The sequence below is a fragment of the Panthera leo genome, chromosome B1 (assembly GCF_018350215.1).
Source record: "Panthera leo isolate Ple1 chromosome B1, P.leo_Ple1_pat1.1, whole genome shotgun sequence".
Taxonomy (NCBI): Eukaryota; Metazoa; Chordata; class Mammalia; order Carnivora; family Felidae; genus Panthera; species Panthera leo.
The window spans coordinates 184,679,817-184,698,317 of record NC_056682.1 but is presented as its reverse complement, the minus strand read 5'-3'; positions in this window follow the sequence as shown (position 1 = coordinate 184,698,317).

The window sequence follows — 18,501 nt, the reverse complement described above, 5'->3', positions numbered from 1 at the left end:
CTGAGAAAACCAGTGGGTAATGGGGGTCACGGAGGTTAATTGCCAGCTTTTACTAAACAATCACACTGTTGGCATTTGAAATCCCTTTGTCACCAGGCTACTGCTTGTTTAAAGCCCTCAGTAATAATGACAGTGCTGTTTGGAGACAGGCTCCAAAATGTGCAATCAGCTCTCTTTCCTGAGCTTAACCAGGGTTGAACACCTGGATTCCCAAGGTAACTGTGACAGTGTCCCCAAATGGGCAAAGTCCAAATACACAGGCTGAGTGGTCTTTCCCCCCCCTCTGTCTCCTAGGCCTTGAGCTCTCCTTAACACCCCTCCGCCTGCCAACTTGGAGCTCTTAGAAGAGTGTCCCCTTCACACGACATTTGCAATGCAGTTATCTACCTGCTTCCCAATGACAGCAGTGCCTTGGGTAATAAATTCTCCTCTCTCCGACATGCCTGAGAAGGCAGCCTCTTCCGCTGATGGAAAAATTAACCTATAAACTGAGGGCCTTATTACCAGACACAGCTTGCAGCCCTACAAGCCAACCCCCAACCCTCCCCTTTTTCCTTATTGTATAAAGAATGTCACAGTAATATATTGAACTGTTTTTGTGGGCATCCACATCAGCTTTGCAAATGGTCACTTAGTAAAGGAAGGCGAAAACGCACGCAGGGCGGTCAGGGTAGAGGGTGTGCCAGCTGCCCCTGCTCAACCAATTTCCGGTGTCGAAAAGTGTCCCCTCCGTTTGGGGAGGGGCTGTCGCAGATAGTCACAGAAAAATCTACATTTTGGGCTCAGCTACCAACGCCACCAACGGCACTCCCTCCTCTGTCGCAAATCCAAAGGTGGTATTTCGTGAACTTTCGCTCTTCCCACTGTCACCGTGGGGAAGACTGACAGAGAAAAGTCGAGAACGAGCCCGAGGCTAGAAACTCAGGGTCTCCGGAGTGGCCTATGCTGCCCAGATGCCTTCCGGGGAGGACGAGAGGTTTTGTTTTCCCAGGAGAAGGCTGACCGACACGAGGCGTGAAGGGACGCTGCGATCGCTCCCCCCAATACCTATTTTCACTGCCTTCCTCCTCGGGAGCCCTTGCATTCTTGAGTGCAAGTGCCAACTGTATTCAGAGTATTTGTTCCCATTTGTCTCAAAAGACGGCAGATCCAGGAATTGCATCTTTGTTTATCCTGGCCTCTGTAGTCCCACTCCTTCACACCTCTCTAACCCCCCCCCCCCCACCACCACCTTGGGCCAAACCTCAGGGAGTCTTGGCCGGCCTCTCTCCTCCTGAGTTTTCTGAAACAGAACGAATGCTTCCACAATTCTGCTTGCAAATCCAAATTGACTGTCCACTGCCTAATTCTCAGGATGGTACCCAAATCCTTCTGACTCCAATTGGCTTCGCCCCTTAACCTTTCCATCCTACCCCACCACGCACCATCAAAGCTCTGCCATATCAACCCCCCCCCCCCCCCCCCCCCCCCCCGCCTTTCCGGTCCTTAAATTTACTCCGTCAGGCTTCCCTACATGTACACATCTTCTTTCTGCCAGGCTCCGTCTCTGCTCTACCTGGCAAACTCCTATTCATCCTTCAGGACCCGGTAGTTTAAATATCACCTCCTCTTTAGGACTTCCCTGACACCTCCAGGAAGACTGTTCCCTTTCCTGTCTGGTTTCTTGCTTTGCTTTGCGCATCACATTGTGATTAAGAGCTTTTATCACATTGTATCATAATTGTTGCATGGAGAGAGATTTTGTGATTATGTTACACAGGGAAGCTGCCTAAAACAGGTTATTTTCAATTTTTCACTATAAGTAATCCCAAGATGGTTATATCTCTGCTTATTTACTTTGGACATATTGAGAAATATGAATGAAAATCATACACTTTTTTTTGAAAATCATAAAAATTTTCAAGGCCCTCGATACATGTCACAAAATTGTTTTCCAAAAATGTAAAAATTTACCCTCCTACCAGCAATGATGAAAGATCCCTTTTCTCACCACACTCAGCAGAATTTTATTTAGAAAACAAAACAGGGGCGCCTGGGTGGCTCAGTCGGTTAAGCGTCTGACTTCAGCTCAGGTCACGATCTCATGACTCAGGGGTTCAAGTCCCAGGTCAGTCTCTGTGCTGACAGCTCAGAGCTTGGAGCCTTTTTCTGATTCTGTGTTTCCCTCTTTCTCTGTCCCTCCCCTGCTTGCTCTCACGTACGTGGTCTCTCTCTGTCCGTCTGTCTCTCTCAAAAATAAATAAACCTTAAAAAATACAAATCTGTCATATTTCTTTGTGTGAATTTTCAATTCTAGTTCATTTGGGGTTAATTTTAATATTGTGTATGGAGTTTAACTTGTACAACGTCTGTCTTTTCATCATACGTTTCATGCTTTAGAAAGTCCATTTCCATCCCTGAATCCTATAAACAACTTGAAATGTCTTCTAGACTTTCTGGTTTCTTGGGGGGAAGGGGAAAGTTTAATTCTCCAATCAGTAATTCTGATCAAACGTATGAAGTGAAATCTGCATTTTCCCCCTGATAATTAAATAGTTGTTCCAATACGTTTATTTAGCAATTTTTTCTTTACTCTTTTATTATATTTATCAAATAAAAATCTTATGCTAGAGTTTTTTCTGGGCTAAATCTTCTGCTCCATTCATCCATTTGTCTGGATAGATTTTAGAGGCTGGATTTTTACTATCACATTATGTTTTCTGGAAATTAGATTTCTCAAACCTCATAATTTCCCATCTACTCAACTATATTATAGGGCTATTCTCCTTGCCTGGTAGCCTTTATTTCATATCTTTCTATTTGAGTGTGGCTTCCTTGGGAAGCCCTCTTAACCCTCATCTAATAAAGCTCCCCTCCCCAGGGCTTACCTAATAAAACACTTTATTACAATTCACAGCGTAGAATACCTTAACTCTTTGTTCTCTTGCCTGCTTATTCCATTAGACCATCAGCTCCTTGAGGGAAGCTTTTTGCCCCTTTTTTTTGTATCCCTATTACCTAGTAAGTATAATGCCTTTCTCAAAGTAGGTGCTCAATAAACATTTGTTGATTTGAATTGAGCTAAATTGAGTTGAGTTGAATGGAAGCCAATCATATTGAATTGGATTGCTAATAGTGTATAGATGGAGCTGGGTCCCAGATGTCATTGTTTAGCAAACTGGCTTCCCTTTCTGTATCAGTTAGGCTCCAGCCAGGTAAAAAGAAACCATTCTAAGTATTTGAGACAGGAGGCAGTTACTGTTAGAATCACTGGGGGCAGAGAGGAGTAAGAAATATCCTGGCTTGGGGCGCCTGGGTGGCTCAGTCGGTTGAGCGTCCGACTTCAGCTCAGGTCACTATCTCGCGGTCCGTGAGTTCGAGCCCCGCGTCGGGCTCTGGGCTGATGGCTCAGAGCCTGGAGCCTGCTTCCGATTCTGTGTCTCCCTCTCTCTCTGCCCCTCCCCCGTTCATGCTCTGTCTCTCTCTGTCTCAAAAATGAATAAATGTTAAAAAAAAAAAAATTTTTTTTAAATAAAAAAGAAATATCCTGGCTTCTGCCTTCTTTCTACCCTGCCAGTTCCCACCATTGGGAGTCACTAGCCAAACACAGCCAAGGTCAATTATATTGGAACCTGGGGAGCACAGCCTGTAAGGGCGACTCCCTCCATACAGAGCAGAACAGGAGAGGGAATGAATTCAAGAACAATAAGACCCATACATTTTTTTCTTTTTTGTTTGTGGTTTGACAATATTATTAATTTCTAAATGGAGCAGCTAGGGAAATGAGATAAGGAAAGTCAACAAGTGAAAAATCAACCCACAATGGAAGGCAAATTAACAGACTGCAGTGACTCCTTCTAATAGACTGTCCTCTCCAGTGGCCTAGGAGTCAGTATGGATGGCTAAGTGCTTGGGGAGCAGGAGTGGCAAGGGGGAGGCCATGATAAGTTAAGCATGGCAGCAGTCTCATTAAAGATCCAAGGGTGACGTTGGCCATCAATTTTCTTTTTCCCAGAATCTTTCTCTGATTTGATGCTTTGTGAAAATGGATGGCTGAAATGCAGGGAGAGGACAGAAAGGAAGTCTAGGGATCCCGGTATACTCCCGAGCTGCTGGGTCTCAAACTGGGCCAGATGTCCACATGAAAGAGAAAAGAAAGCAACAAATATATTGCAAGATGACTAAGGAATGCTGGGATCTTGGCTTCCACAGTCTAAACGAAGATCCAGAGAAAGTATGGAAGAGACTTTTAAGAGCTTTGCTTTGGGAATTGGAAAAGCCACTTTCAATTCTAAACTCAGATGCTGAGTTGACTGTGTAAATTTGGACAAATTACCCAAACTCCCTGTGACTCAGTTTCCTCATTTGCAGAATGGGAAAATGAATAACACCTGTCTCCAAGGGCTACCGTGAGAATTAAATAAGATTATACGTGTAAAGCGCTTCACCGTATAGTAAACATTCGGGAAATGTCGGCCGCCCCTTTGGTGTTGTTTTTTCATTACTGGGCGTGTCTTAATAGAGCTGACCCATGGCTTTGTGTGTGCTGTGCTGTATTTTCTGCCTGAAACGTCTTTCTCCTTGCTCTCTTCTCCCTCCTTGGTCTCCTCCCACCCCTCCTTCAAGACCCAAATCAAATGTTACCTTCTCCAGGAAGTCTTTCTTCCCTGATCCCCACAGGTCTGAGTTGGCTGACCCTTCTCTGTGTTCCTGTTCTTACACTTACCATATATCACTTCCCACATTGTATTGCTTTTGACAGATTGCTTAGTGGGCCACGAGAAACTAAGACTACAACTAGGTCTTTTCATTCTATCTCTTTAGTCCCTAGTACCTGGACCAAGACATAACAGGTGCTGAAAAAATGCCTGTTGGATAAGGGAATTATAATTTCAAGAGTCCCTGGAAAACTCCTCTTACTTCCAGAAGTGCCTCTCTCACTTCCTAAAATTCTACTGTCAGAGCTTCTCCTTCTAGCTAAGACTCTGGTCTTATTTAAATCCTACATATCGCCCACCATCCCCTGCCACCTGCCACCAGAAAATAGGTGCGCAACTAATATTTGAAGAATCTAATTGATTGAGGAGTTGGGAAAAAATGCAGACATCAGCAAATCAGAGAGGAGAGGATGGGGTGGGGCAGAATAGAAGGTACCTTCTCAGTAGGGATCTCTCACCGAAACAGAAGCCCAGCTCCTCCCACTCAAGGCAAAGTTCAAGGAAAGGGAAGGTTTCTTCTGGGTCCTCTGATTTTCCTTGGGTTCCATTTTCCCCTGTGGCCCTTCCAGACCTCCTACTTCATCTCCTCAGGAAAGCTCCTGGTGCCTTGGTCTGTTCCGTGCCTTTGAGAGGATAGACTTTACTGAGAAGCAATACTTAACTCACAAGAATGGGGATTTGAAGGAAGGAAGGACAGGTACCCATGCCAGGAACTCTACATGCAATTTGCTACTGCCTCTAATAATGCAGAAAGGTAAATGCTATCAGCTCCGTTTTACAGATGGGGCAAATGAGGCTCAGAGAGATGATCGCCTTGCCCAAAGCCAGGCAGCAAGTAAGTTGTGGAGCAAACACACCACAGCACCAAACATCTAAGAGGCCTTCCGTGAATGCATGTATTTTATTTGCTAAATCTGGCCACCCTACTGTATTTCAATGGTGGGTTCAAAGTACTTCCCTTGCTGCCCTAAGTTCATCATGGGAAAAGTTTTCTGGCCTTTTTCTTCTTCGTATTGCTGCTCTATAGAAGTTGGGTATACCCAACTTTGCATTTCTATTTCTAAGTTCCCTGATTTACGTGTTATCTCTTGGTGATTTTTTTATACCTTCCTCTTCAAAGTTTTAAAAGGGTTATCAAGCACTGGGCTAGCTGGATGTGTGGTGATGTGTGTTGTATTGATATAGAATAGAGAAGAAACACTGTTGAAATGTCTTTTTTGTTTTTGTTTTTGTTTTAATACACACACTCACTCAACAGGAGATGGGTGGTGGGTGATATGCTAAGAAGAAATGACATCATGTTTAGACCAAAGACTGGGAAACGCAGTCTTGCTGGGTGACAGCCAGTCAAGACAGCCCTACCTAATGGATAGTACAAGCGTTGTTTGGGGACATTTACTACAGAATACGATGGGGTAAAGGCACCAAAGGTGAACAAAATATCATCCTTCATAGGCAGAAACACAGGCAGTGACAGAAAATAAATTGCTGGCGAAGTGTCTCTTAAAGAAAAATAGGCTTAAATGTCTCCCTGATGTGAGTACTAGAGGCTGCTAGGATTTTTATCAACCGTAGGGATGGAGCTCAGCAAAAGAAGTTTGTTTTATTTTTTCTTTTGGAGGGGGCGATGTGATGTAGAAAAAGCTGGTTGGGTTAGGAGAAACATTAAAATGCCTAGCTTCTTTGGCAGTAAGCATTTTTCATCTTTCTTTCTTTCTTTCTTTCTTTCTTCTTTCTTTCTTTTTTCTTCTTTCTTTCTTTCTTTCTTCTTTCTTTCTTTCTTTCTTTCTTCTTTCTTTCTTTCTTTTTTCTTTCTTTCTTTCTTTCTTTTTTCTTCTTTCTTTCTCTTTCTATTTCTTTCTTCTTTCTCTTTCTTCTTCTTTCTTTCTTTCTTCTTTCTTTCTTCTTTCTTTCTTTCTTCTTTCTTCTTTCTTTCTTTCTTCTTTCTTCTTTCTTTCTTCTTTCTTCTTTCTTTCTTTCTTCTTTTTTTCTTCTTTCTTCTTTCTTTCTTCTTTCTTTCTTTCTTTCTTTCTTTCTTTCTTTCTTTCTTTCTTCTTTCTTTCTTCTTTCCTTCTTTCTGCTTTCTTCTTTCTTTCTTTCTTTCTTTCTTTCTTTCTTTCTTTCTTTCTTCCATATATTTAACCTCAAATAAATAGTTTGGGAGCAATATTGGATAACATGATGGTAGTAGAGTACAACACTGAAGACCACAAAATTTTGTAGCCGAAAGAGCTAGAGTTGCATCCTGACTCCAGTGACTATTAGCTGGTTAAGTTACTTAACCTCTCTGTATATTAGTCAGGATAGGATAGGCTGTGCTGCAGTAACAAAAAATGCCCCATAGCTCCAATTTGATTTCTGGCTTGTGTGCCAGTCTGATGCAGGTTGAACACCAATTCTCTGTGGCTCTGCTCCAAGCAGGGATTCAAGGGTTCAGGCTCCCCCCATCTTTTGACAGTTTCACCTTAAACACGTGGCCTCTGAGGTTGCTGTGGGAGGGGAAGAGAGGGTGACAGGTAATGCGGGAGATTCCAGGGCCAGGCCTGGAAAGGATACGTATGACTTCTGCCCATACTCCATTTGCCAGACCCAGTAGAGTGGCCCCACCTCACTGCCACAGAGTCTAGAAAAGGCGGTCCCCCAGTATAAAAACCAGGAATTACCCCCACCACACTGTGTGAACATCTATGTAAGGCAGAATATAATAGAACCTGCTGACGTGGCTGCTGTGTAAGTCGTGGCTCGTGCCAACATAGCTACTGCTATTTGAATGTAAGCCGATACAGGTATAGCTAATGTGTCCAAAAATTAGGTTTGGGTTGTAGTCAGAGTCATGGAAAACCTAGAATGGTGGTTACCAGGGGCTGGGGGCAGGGAAGAATGGGCAGTTACAGTTTACCGGGCACAGGGTTTCTGTTGGCAAGGTGAAAGATCTCTATAGAGGGTTGTGATGGTTTCACAACTGTGTGGGTGTACTTAAGGCCATTGACCTGTACACACACAGGTGGTTAAAATAGTACATTTTCTGTTATGTAGATTTTACCATAATTTTTTAAATAAATAATTTTGTTAAAAATCAGGTCTGGGTTAACTCCAAGGTCTGGGTTCAGCTGGCTCCAGACAGAGCAAGGGCTGTGGAATTCGTGTCCGATGGCAGTCAGGTTGATTCTGGGCCTCAGCTTCCAAGGACATGAAGGAAGTTTGATCTGATCCTCTCGTGTTGTGCTTTATCTTTGGAAGCATGGTGTTTAAAGTTGTCGAAGTCTATCTAGAATGCAGTCACTTAGCATGAGGAGTAAAGCAGTGATGATCCCAGTCACTTTTCCCGGCACCCGCCTCCCCCATGCTTGCTGGCTCTCCTGTCCCTGGGTCTTGCCCCGGTCTCAGTCGCCTCAGGTCTTAACCCTGGGTCTGTACCGTCCAGCCGGAGTTCCTGGCCCTGGTGCGCAGTCAGATTCGTCTGGGGAACTTTAAAGCCTACGGATACCCAGGCTGAAGCTCATTTCAATTAAATCAGCCTCTCCAGGGTGGGGCCTGGGCACCAGTGCCGTTTGAAAAGCTCCCCACTGATTTTCCTGTGCATCCAAGCTGAGAACCGCTGACTACAATCTGTTCTGGCCTCTTCCCAGCTGCCTTTCTGCAGCTGCTGAAAGCAGGGCCCTGAGGACAGACTCAGGCTTAAGCCCTATTTCAGCCCCTCCTGTGTGGCCTCAGGCACATTGCATAACCTCTCTGGTCCCTAGTCTTCATATCTATACAATAGGGGTGATGGGAACAGTGAAGTGCCTGACACAAGGTTTCAGTGCTTATTATACAATGATATATATTATTATGAACCTTTCTTGTTACTGTTACCTCCTGAGAAGGATAGACTGCCAATTTCCCCATACAAATTCCTTTTTTTTTTTCTGGTGTACCCATAGTCCCTGGTTATAGAATCTATTTTCTATAAATTATTCAATTTATTTAAACTAAAAAAAAAAAAAAAACCATCAGTTCACCCTTTTTCCTACCCTCACCCCCCAACCTCTGGCAACCACCAATCTGTCCTCTGTATCCATGAGTTTGGCTTTTTGTTTTTAAATTCCACACATAAGAGAGATCACACAGTAGTTGCCTTTTTGCTTGACTTGTTTCACTTGCATAACTCCCTCGAGGTCCACCCACGTTGTCACAAATGGCCAGGTGCCTTCTTTTTCATGGCTGAGTGATGTTCCACTGCATGTACGTAAGTACCACAATTTCGTAATCCATTCAGCCTTTGATGGACATTTAGGTTGTTTCCATATCTTGGCTTCTGTAAATAATGATTCCACGAACACAGAGGTGCATATATCTTTTTGAGTTAGTTTCCATTTTCTTCAGATAAATACCCAGAAGTGGAGTTACCAAATGGTATGGGATTTCTATTTTTTTTTTTATTTAGGGGGAACCTCCATACAGATTTCCACAGTGGCTTCACCCATTTACGTTCCCACCAACAGTGCACAAGGGTTCCCTTTTCTCCATATCCTCACCAACACTTGTTATTTCCTTTTTGATAAAAGTCATTCTAACAGGTATGAAGGGATATCTCATTGTGGTTTTGATTTGCATTTCCCTGATGAGTGACATCAGGCATCTTTTCCTGTGCCCCTTGGCCATCTGGATGCCTTCTTTAACAAAATAGCTATTCAGGTTGCTCAGTCAGGTAAGCGTCCGACTTCGGCTCAGGCCACGATCTTATGGTTTGTGGGTTCAAGCCCCACATCAGGCTCTGTGCTGGCAGCTCAGAGGCCGGAGCCTGCTTCGGATTCTGTGTCTTCCTGTCTCTCTGCCCCTCCCCCACTCATGCTCTGTCCGTCTCTCTCAAAAATAAACATTAAAAAAATTTAATAAAAACAATTATAAAAAACAACTATTCAGTATTCTGCTCATTTTTTAATCGGGTTGTTTGTTTTTTTGCTATTGAGTTGTATGAGTTCTTTATAGATCTTGGATAATATCTTCTTATCAGATATACGATTTGCAAATATTTTCTGCCATTCAGTAGGTTACCTTTTCATTTTGTGGATGGTTTCCATTGCTGTGCAGAAACTTTTTAGTTTGATGTAGGAATGTTTTAACTTGCAGCGTGTTGCCTGCCCCACCGAGATCCCTCAGATTCTGTCAAAGACCATGAAGGGGCCGTCTCTCTTTGTCCCTTAACATGGTCCCTCCCTTGGCCAGTCACCTGCTACTCTCTTACAGCACTCTTTTCCCTTAGAACATTCTAAATCTTATTAAGCAAAACCAAACATGAATATAAATAATCAAATCCAGATTTCTTCCTCCTACACCTGCCAAGAAGTGCGACAGAAATGTTCTTATGGGGGGTGGCCCTTTAACCACGGCTTACAGGAATTTGTTCAGGCTGGTTTGAAGCTTAGGAGTATGGCGCGGTAAGGAGTTGGTGCCAGTCTGAGTTAAACTAGGTTTAGTCCTTAATCTCCTAAACAAACCCAATTCAGACAGGTTGAGGCACGAGGCATGCTAGCTAGAGCCAGGCCATTGGGACAGGTGGGAAAGTCAAGGCAGCTAAGGAACAGAGGGACAGAGACTAGGAACTTGCTCTAGGCGCTAGCCTGGGAAGGGAGTGACCTTGTATTTGGTCAAAACAGGAGGTGAGAACTGCTCCCAGAGATTGTAAGGGTATGAGTTTTATCCTTGCTTTATTTACATAAAGCATATTATTTACATAATTATGCATCAAATTAAATACAAGTCAAGCCTCCACCTACCAAGTTCTTTTCCTGGGAAAGATCCTTCGGGGGTTAGGTGGGGGGGAGACAAGAGTTCGTAACTAATCCAGAACATCTCCAGAGGGCCCTTTTGGTGGCCAGGTCTCTCTGGACATTGTTGACAAGCCGGAGATTCTGAGGACCTCCAGGTGGGAGCCTCCCAGAAAACCACGCTCAGGGCACCTCCTTCGAGATCTAACCACACCAAAGGAACTGAGGTGAGGCCCCGCCACCCCGGCCGCTCTCCCAATCACATGCCCTTCCAAGTCTTTGAGAACTTTGCTCCCAGCTCTTGCGACTTGGGGGTCTCCCGCTTCCCCGCTCATGCCTCAGTTTGCTCATCAATGAAATGAAAATAATACCAATTGTGCCTCCCTCAGAGGATCAGATTGCTGCAAAGAATGGAGGAGTTAATACGAGGCTCTTGGCACGGTGCCCAGCACAAAGTCCTGCGTGCCTGTTAGCTTTTGTTAATGCTGCTAATCCTCAGAGTACCCCCCCCCCACCCCACCCCCCCCCCCCCCCCCCCCCCCCCCCGCCACCCTCAACACCACCCAAGCTTCCTGTTGATGCTGCTACCCCTCCCCCCACCGCCAACGCCACCCAAGCCTCCGCATCCCATTGTAGCCTCTGGGCTCCTTATCTAAGCTTTCAAAATCAGGGGTCCCTTCCTTCCGCCCCGAGCATAACACAATGCTCAGTTTCAAGACTCCAAGTTTCCAAGCTCTGCTTGCCTCTTGAGGGGAAAGAAAAGACCAAAAAAAAAAAAAAAAAAAAAAATGCCTTTCATTTTTACCAACTCATCTGCCATTCCAAGGACATATAAAAACCTAATATTTCAATATCTTCAGCAGCTGGGAGCCTAAGGAAGAGGAAGATCCAGTTCCCCAAGAAGGAAGGCGGACCGTATCTTCACTTTTTCATTTTGTATTAAGCACCTACTGTGTACCAGTAAGACAGCAACCCCCCCCCCCCCCCCCCCCAGGAGGCCACAGTTTAAGGTTGTGTTCTCAACCCTGGCTGCACATGAGGATCCCCTGGGGAGCTTGTAAAAGCATCCATGCCTCCAGACCTGTTAAATCAGAATCTCTTGGGGTGGGGGTGGAGCTCAAGTGGCAGTATTTTTTAAAGTTCCCCAGAGGAGTCCAACGTGTAGCTAAGGGGAGAGCCAGTGATCTAGTAAGAGTGGCAGGTAAAAGATTATTCCGATCCGGTGTTGTTACAACAGGCAAGTGATACATAGTGCCACTATGATACCTCGGTAAAGCCGTTGAAAACAGGCAAGTATGAGGTTACCCGCACCCAGGGAGGACAGGCTGATTCCACCCAGGGACTGGGGTAGAATTCAGCAAAGCCTCCCAAAGGCGGGAAGTTTCCTCCTGCTTAGATAGCAGAAATAGACATGCTGAGATAATGAGGGGAAAAGTGTGCACTTAATTCTCATTTTGAAAGCAACAGCCCCCTGTGTTATTGACAGTATAGGACACACTGCATAATTAAGTCCGTTAATGAGTATTAATAAAATTGGCGCATTTTTTTCATTTAGATTAACACTTCTCAAGCCTCGAGGTGGTTTAGTTGGAGCCTACTGGGAACTCTGAGGGAAGAAGCCTGATGTGTGAGCAAAAAAAAGAAAGTCCTGGACCAGAAAAAGCTCAGTGGCAGCTTTGACTCACCTTTCTCTCATCCTGGGTCTGAGGCGTCCCCAGTCCTCCTCGGTCTCTGCGGTGAAGAGAGTCCAGACATGGCCCTGGTAATTCCCCTTCTCCCGGGGTGCTTTTGTGCCATTCATCACGTTAAGAGGTGGGACCCTGGGGACGCCTGGGTGGCTCAGTTGGTTAGGTGTCCAACTTCGGCTCAGGTCGTGATCTCATGATGTGTGAATTCGAGCCCCGCGTCCTCTCTGTGCTGACAGCTCAGAGCCTGGAGCCTGCTTCGCATTCGGTGTCTCCCTCTCTCTTTGCCCCTCCCCCATTTGTTCTCTCTCTCACTCTCTCTCTCTCTCTCCTCCAAAAAAATCATTAAAAAAAAGAGGTGGGGCCCATATTCTCTCCCCTGGGATCTGGACTGGCCTGTCACTTGTTTTGATCAATAGAAGGTTGTAGAATTAATTTTGAACTGCCATGCCCAGGCCTGAAGGGTTGGCAGGGGCTTCTTTGTCTCTCTGGAGCCCAGAGGTCATGCTAGGAGGAAATTCAGGCTACCCAACTGCATGGTCACAGGTTATGCATGAAGAGAGGCCTTGGAGGATGCTCTGGACTGAATTGCATCCCCCCTGAAATTCTTGTTGAAGCCCTAATCCCCAACGTGACTGTATTTGGAGATAGGTCTTTTCTGGAAATCAGTAAGATCAAATGAGACCATAAAGGTAGAGCCCTGATCTGAGAGTACTATCTTCCTTATAAGAAGAGAGACCAGAGCTCTCTTCCCACCCCAGCAACGAGGCATCTGTCTATACACCAGCAAGACAACCCTCACAAGAAACCAAACACTGCCAGACACTTTCCAGACTCCAGAGCTGTGGGGAAATAAATTTCTGTTGTTGAAGTCACTCAGCCTGTGCTGTTTTGTTATGGCAGCCTGAGTAGAAACACACAAAATGCGAGGCCAACCTGGAAGTTCCAGGTCTAGCCAACCTCCTAAGTGAAGGGAGGCACATGAAAAAACCCAACTGAGACCAGCAGAACGTTGCCCACCTGAGCTCTGGCCAACTACTTGACCTACAGAATCATGAATTTAATAATTCAGGAATCATAAATCAGGAATACAATAAATCAGGAATACAGAATCATGAGGAAATTAATAAATCATTGTTCTAAGCCACTAAGCCTTGGACTCTTTTGTTATACGGCAACAGCAACTGAAAAAAAAATTCTCCCACGGCATCTTTCCTTTCCATTGAGTAGCTTCACAGTCTAAGGGAACCATGCCTCTTGTGTCCCAATTATTAGTTGGGCAGCTATTAGCAGCCTCCCAATAAGAGCTTTTAATCTGAGGGTCATGGAATTCAAGAAGGTCCATGAACTTGGATAAGAAAAAAAAAATAACATCTTTATTTTCATTAACCTTTAACTGAAACTTAGCATCGACTTTCACTATGAGTGAGACAACCAGTTACAGCCATATAAGAATACTTGTGGGGGCGCCTGGGTGGCTCGGTCGGTTAAGCATCCAACTTCAGCTCAGGTCATGATCTCACGGTCCATGAGTTCGAGCCCCGCGTCGGGCTCTGTGCTGACAGCTCAGAGCCTGGAGCCTGTTTCAGATTCTGTGTCTCCCTCTCTCTCTGCCCCTCCCCTGTTCGTGCTCTGTCTCTCTCTGTCTCAAAAATAAATAAACGTTAAAAAAAAATTAAAAAAAAAAGAATACTTGTGACTTTGTCACTAATAGAAATCACAGATAAATTTTTTCATATCATGTTACAATTGTTATCAAATATCCTAGAATATCTTTCAGGCTTATCACTACCCACTGCTAGACATTGCTATTTAAGGCATTCATAAAGGAGTGCACATATTATAATAAATTTGTTCATTAACATTTCGATAGCTGTACTTCAATGTAATTTATTTCTGCTGCATCCTAGTGTTTTGTTTGATGCATTTAGAAGCATCATCCTGCAATGGTATCTGTAGACTTCACCAGGCTGCTGAAGGGGTCCATTGCCCTAGAAAGGAATAAGAAGCCCTGAACCAGAGGTAGATAGGAGCCAAAGTTCTGTGCTCTACAAATTTCCCACCAGGTTTCACTGAAAGCAAGTGTCAGACTAAGTCCTGCCACCTACACAGACATTTATCAGCAAGCTGGCACTCAAGCAGTTCCTACAATGTATTCTGGAAGCAAGATCAAGTTCTGGCTCCCTCTGTCTTTTTCGGAGTTCCTATGGCATCTCATCTGAAAGGTTCATTCAAGGCAAATATTCTAGTGGCACGATTCAACCAACTAGCAGCTGGACACTATAATCATGTCTTAGGAACTCTTCCAAAAATCAAAATCAAAATAGTGTGAATGCGAATAATATAACAGCTAGCACGTAGTTGAGAACTGCTTCTTATACTAAGCGCTCAACATAAATTATCTCATTTAAATCCTCACAACTACCAGATGAGGTAAGCATATTATTATACCCAGGTCGTAGATGAGAAAACTGAGGCTCACAGAGGTTAGTAACTTGCTCAAGGTCACACAGCTAGCTCCTAAGCAGCTGAGCTAAATGTGGAGCACAGCAGTTAAGTCAAGGTTGGCAGGCAGAACTCCGGTATCAGATTTCTTAAGGCTGCGCGATCACAATGTAAAGCCAGGGTTGAGAACTCATGTATTGTTGGATTCCCTGGACACTTAAACTCCGCTCGTGCAAGAGTGGGAGTCCCCGTACAAAATTCAAGCCCATCCACACATCTTGACTACTTCGTATTTCACCAATGAGAAACAATTTCTAGCATCCATTATGTTGATTAACAAAGCCTCTGACATTGACCCAAGATAAAGATTGCTGAAAACTTGTGGTGGCCACCTCCAGAGGTTAGACTGACTTGAAATGCTAACCACCCAGCCCTGGAACACTCTGATTAGAATGTTCTAAATGTTAACTGTCTATAAAGCATGATTCAAAACGAACTCACATTTACATCTTATACTATCTCTGTTAAAATATTTTAGATTAACTTATAGACAACACAATGCTTCACCATTACCTCTACTCCCTTCTCATGTTGACAAACCTAACAAATCTTCCCGCCTGTCCTACAGTCAACAGCTGGAGTTTGGCTAATCAGCTAATTTGTAATATTAGTAGATCTTTTGAACCACCAAATTTTCAACATGGAATTTCAAGATCAGGTGCTATTTCCCTGTCCTTGAGATCAGAACAAGATCACCTCAAGCTATCCTGTCCCCCACTTTATACTTTATCACCACTATTCTGTCAGGATCTGAGACGTTATCCTCTTTGCAAGCTATTAAGTTAGCCTGACGTGGTTTCATGGATGTTGGCAGAAGACACGAGACTCTTGGGTCAGAGACAAAAGGATTCATTATTCACAGCCTCGCAAGTAGTGGGGCACAATGTTGGCACTGGTATTCGTATCTCCCAAGTCCCATTGGGATGACCCAGAGGGGCCTAGTGGGATGCATTACATATAATGGATTTGCACTCCAGCAGAAGAGCGTGGGGGAATTTATAGCTTCTATAGTGAGCAGTAAGCAAACCTGCTCTATGTGTGATGGGAAACAAGATTGCTCACCACAAACACAAGCCTGAGAAATGGCCTAGTAGAGAGGGTCTCACATTCTTGGCATACCGAGCAATGAAGAGCAGGACACTCAGCACCCATATTGGATTGCTTCTTCCAACACCCGTTGCTTTGTTCTATTTTCATCTCAGCACCTAGCTTCTTGATATTTTCTCATTAGTTAGTTCCTACCCACTTGTAATGCAGAAGCAGCTCCACGAGGGCAAGGACGTGTCCATCTTTTCGTTGCTAATTCCCCAACACCAAGGATAACACCTGGCTTGGCCCACACAAGGTGCTCAGTGAATGTTTGTTGAATGAGTAGGACTGGCTTCAACTTCCAACATGGGCTCACTGCTCAGGCTCACCCACCCCAAACCCAGTTCAGTCCCCTCTCAATGTCCTTCCACCTGTACGTCTTCCTCTTTTTTTCCCACGGTCTTCCCCTTTGGCCTCATGAATTATTATTATTATTGCTATCATTATCCCCTTCTTCCCTACCATTATTATTTAGTTGCCATGGTTTAAGGATCTTGTTAACATGTATATACCCCAGGTGGTGAGAAAAGGAGATGAGGCCAGGGAAATAGGAAAGGGTAGTACTGACCGTCTCCAGATATCTGCATTGCTACTTACTAGCTGCATGGCCTTAGGCAAGCAGTTTAACCTCTCGGTGCCTTAGTTTTACTATCTGCAAAATGGGAGTATGCCCATACCTATCTCATAGTGTTATTCTGAGAATCAAACGGGCTATTCTATGGAAGGTATGAAGAACGGAGCTTTTTAGTTATTTATGGCACACCTACTACACACCCTCCTGGATGTTTTAGATGCATTCTTGGAGGCCCCCTTGGGAGTGCCTTCCTTGAGGGCAGAGGTCTGGATTTCTGGTTCTCCTGCTTCCCAAGCTGCTCTTCACTCTGCGGGGAGAACACCTGACTACTGGGAGAGGGAAGTCATGGAAAGCATGTTGAGCAGATATCCCCAGATAAAGTCAAATCTGTCACAGAATTGGGAGTCGGTGCTCACACATGACTTTAATTATGGTCAAAAAGAAGGGCCTCGTTGAGCCAAATGGCTGAGAAACGGTTACCCCACATTTCAATACTGGTAAGAGAAGCAAAAGTTATAGTGGGTCATCTTACTTAGAGTTGGTTTTCTTGGTCGAGGAAGACAAATATTTCTAACTAGCTCTGGACTGGCTTGAACTAGTTTTTCTCCCCCAGTACTATTTTATTGATAGCAAGAAGCCACCTGTTTGTAGAACTTCACAAAACACCTTAACATACATCATCCCCTTTAACTTTTACAGTCCTTGGGGGTAGGCATTTTCACCAGCCTCATCATTATCCCACTTCATAGAGGAGGAAACTGAGGCACAGAGGGTTGCAGATAACAGAGCTGGGATTTCAGCCCCGTCCTACCCCTGAAGTAGAATAAATGCATTTCCAAAGATGACCTTGCCCTAATCTCCAGGATCTGTTAATATGTTTCCTTGCATGACCAACGGGACTTCAGAGCTGTGAATAAGTTAAGGATCCTAAGATGGGAAGATTAGGCTGGATCCTCTGGGTGGGCCCTCTCACGCGGGTCCTTAAAAAGAGGAAACCAGAATCATAGATAGGAAGATGCAGGGGCCACAAGCCACAGAATGCAGAACTCTCTAGAAGCTGGAAATGGCAAAGAGGTAGATTCGCCCATGGAATTCCCAGAAGGAACACAGCTCTGCCAGTACCTTGATTTTAGCCTGGCTAGATTCACTGAGGACTTAGGGCCAGCCGAACTATGAAATGAGAAGTCGGTGTTGTTTTCAGCTAAGTTTGGGGTAATTTGTTACAGCAGCAACAGGAAACTAATACATCCCCCGAGTGGCTGCCAGGGCACCATGATGTTGTCAGCGTGTTAAGTGAATTTATACTTGATGGGAACAGGGTACAGGCACGTAGGATCCAGAAGGGGCCTCCATCTACCTTGTCCTGTCGGCTCCTGGAATTACCTCCTAGGAAATCAGTAGAGGCAGGACGCACGGTGGTTAGGACGTGCCTCTGGAGCTCACGGCCTGTGAGCCACTAGACCAATTATTTAGCCTCCTTCCAGCTGTTTCCTTTTCTGTGGACGAGAATGAAAACAGTACGGACTTCAAGGGCCAGGAGAATTAACAAACGCTTGGAACGGCGCCTGGCACTGGGCCGTCAGTTATCACCATTAAAGAACTTCTAGTCCTTTAAAAAGCTTGTTAAAATTCAAACGTGGTAGAATGGATGGTGAGGGTGGGGGGAGAGGGGGGAGATCGCTGACTGAGCCTCTTGTCTGGTCACCTACCCAGTAGGTGGGGGATCTGGGATCCAGACCTGGGCTGTGCCAGGCCCCGTCTCAGGGACTGCAGATACACTATCTGATACATTCTCCTGACAACCAAGAGGTGAAGCTCAAAGGATTAAATGCCCAAAGTTATGCAGTAAAGACGAGGCCGAATTCAAACGCAAATCTGTCAGATTCCAAAGCTCTATCCAGAACCACCTCTCACACCACAGCAAGAACAGACAGAAATTGGAAGGAAATTGACAAGTTAGTGTATTTTCTGAGCCTCAGCTCTCTCGTCTGTATGATGGAGACGAAGTGAAGAATAACCAGAACTGCTGGAAAAAATCAGAACACATAATACCCAGGAGCTTCCTTTGCAAGCCAAAATGCACTGTTCCGATGAGAGGGGCAAGTGTGGTTACTGGGAAAGTCAGCTGGGGTGGGACTGAGGACAGGGAGGGGTGGGGTGGCCAAATGTGGACAGAGCGGCTGGGAGCGGTGGGGAGAGAG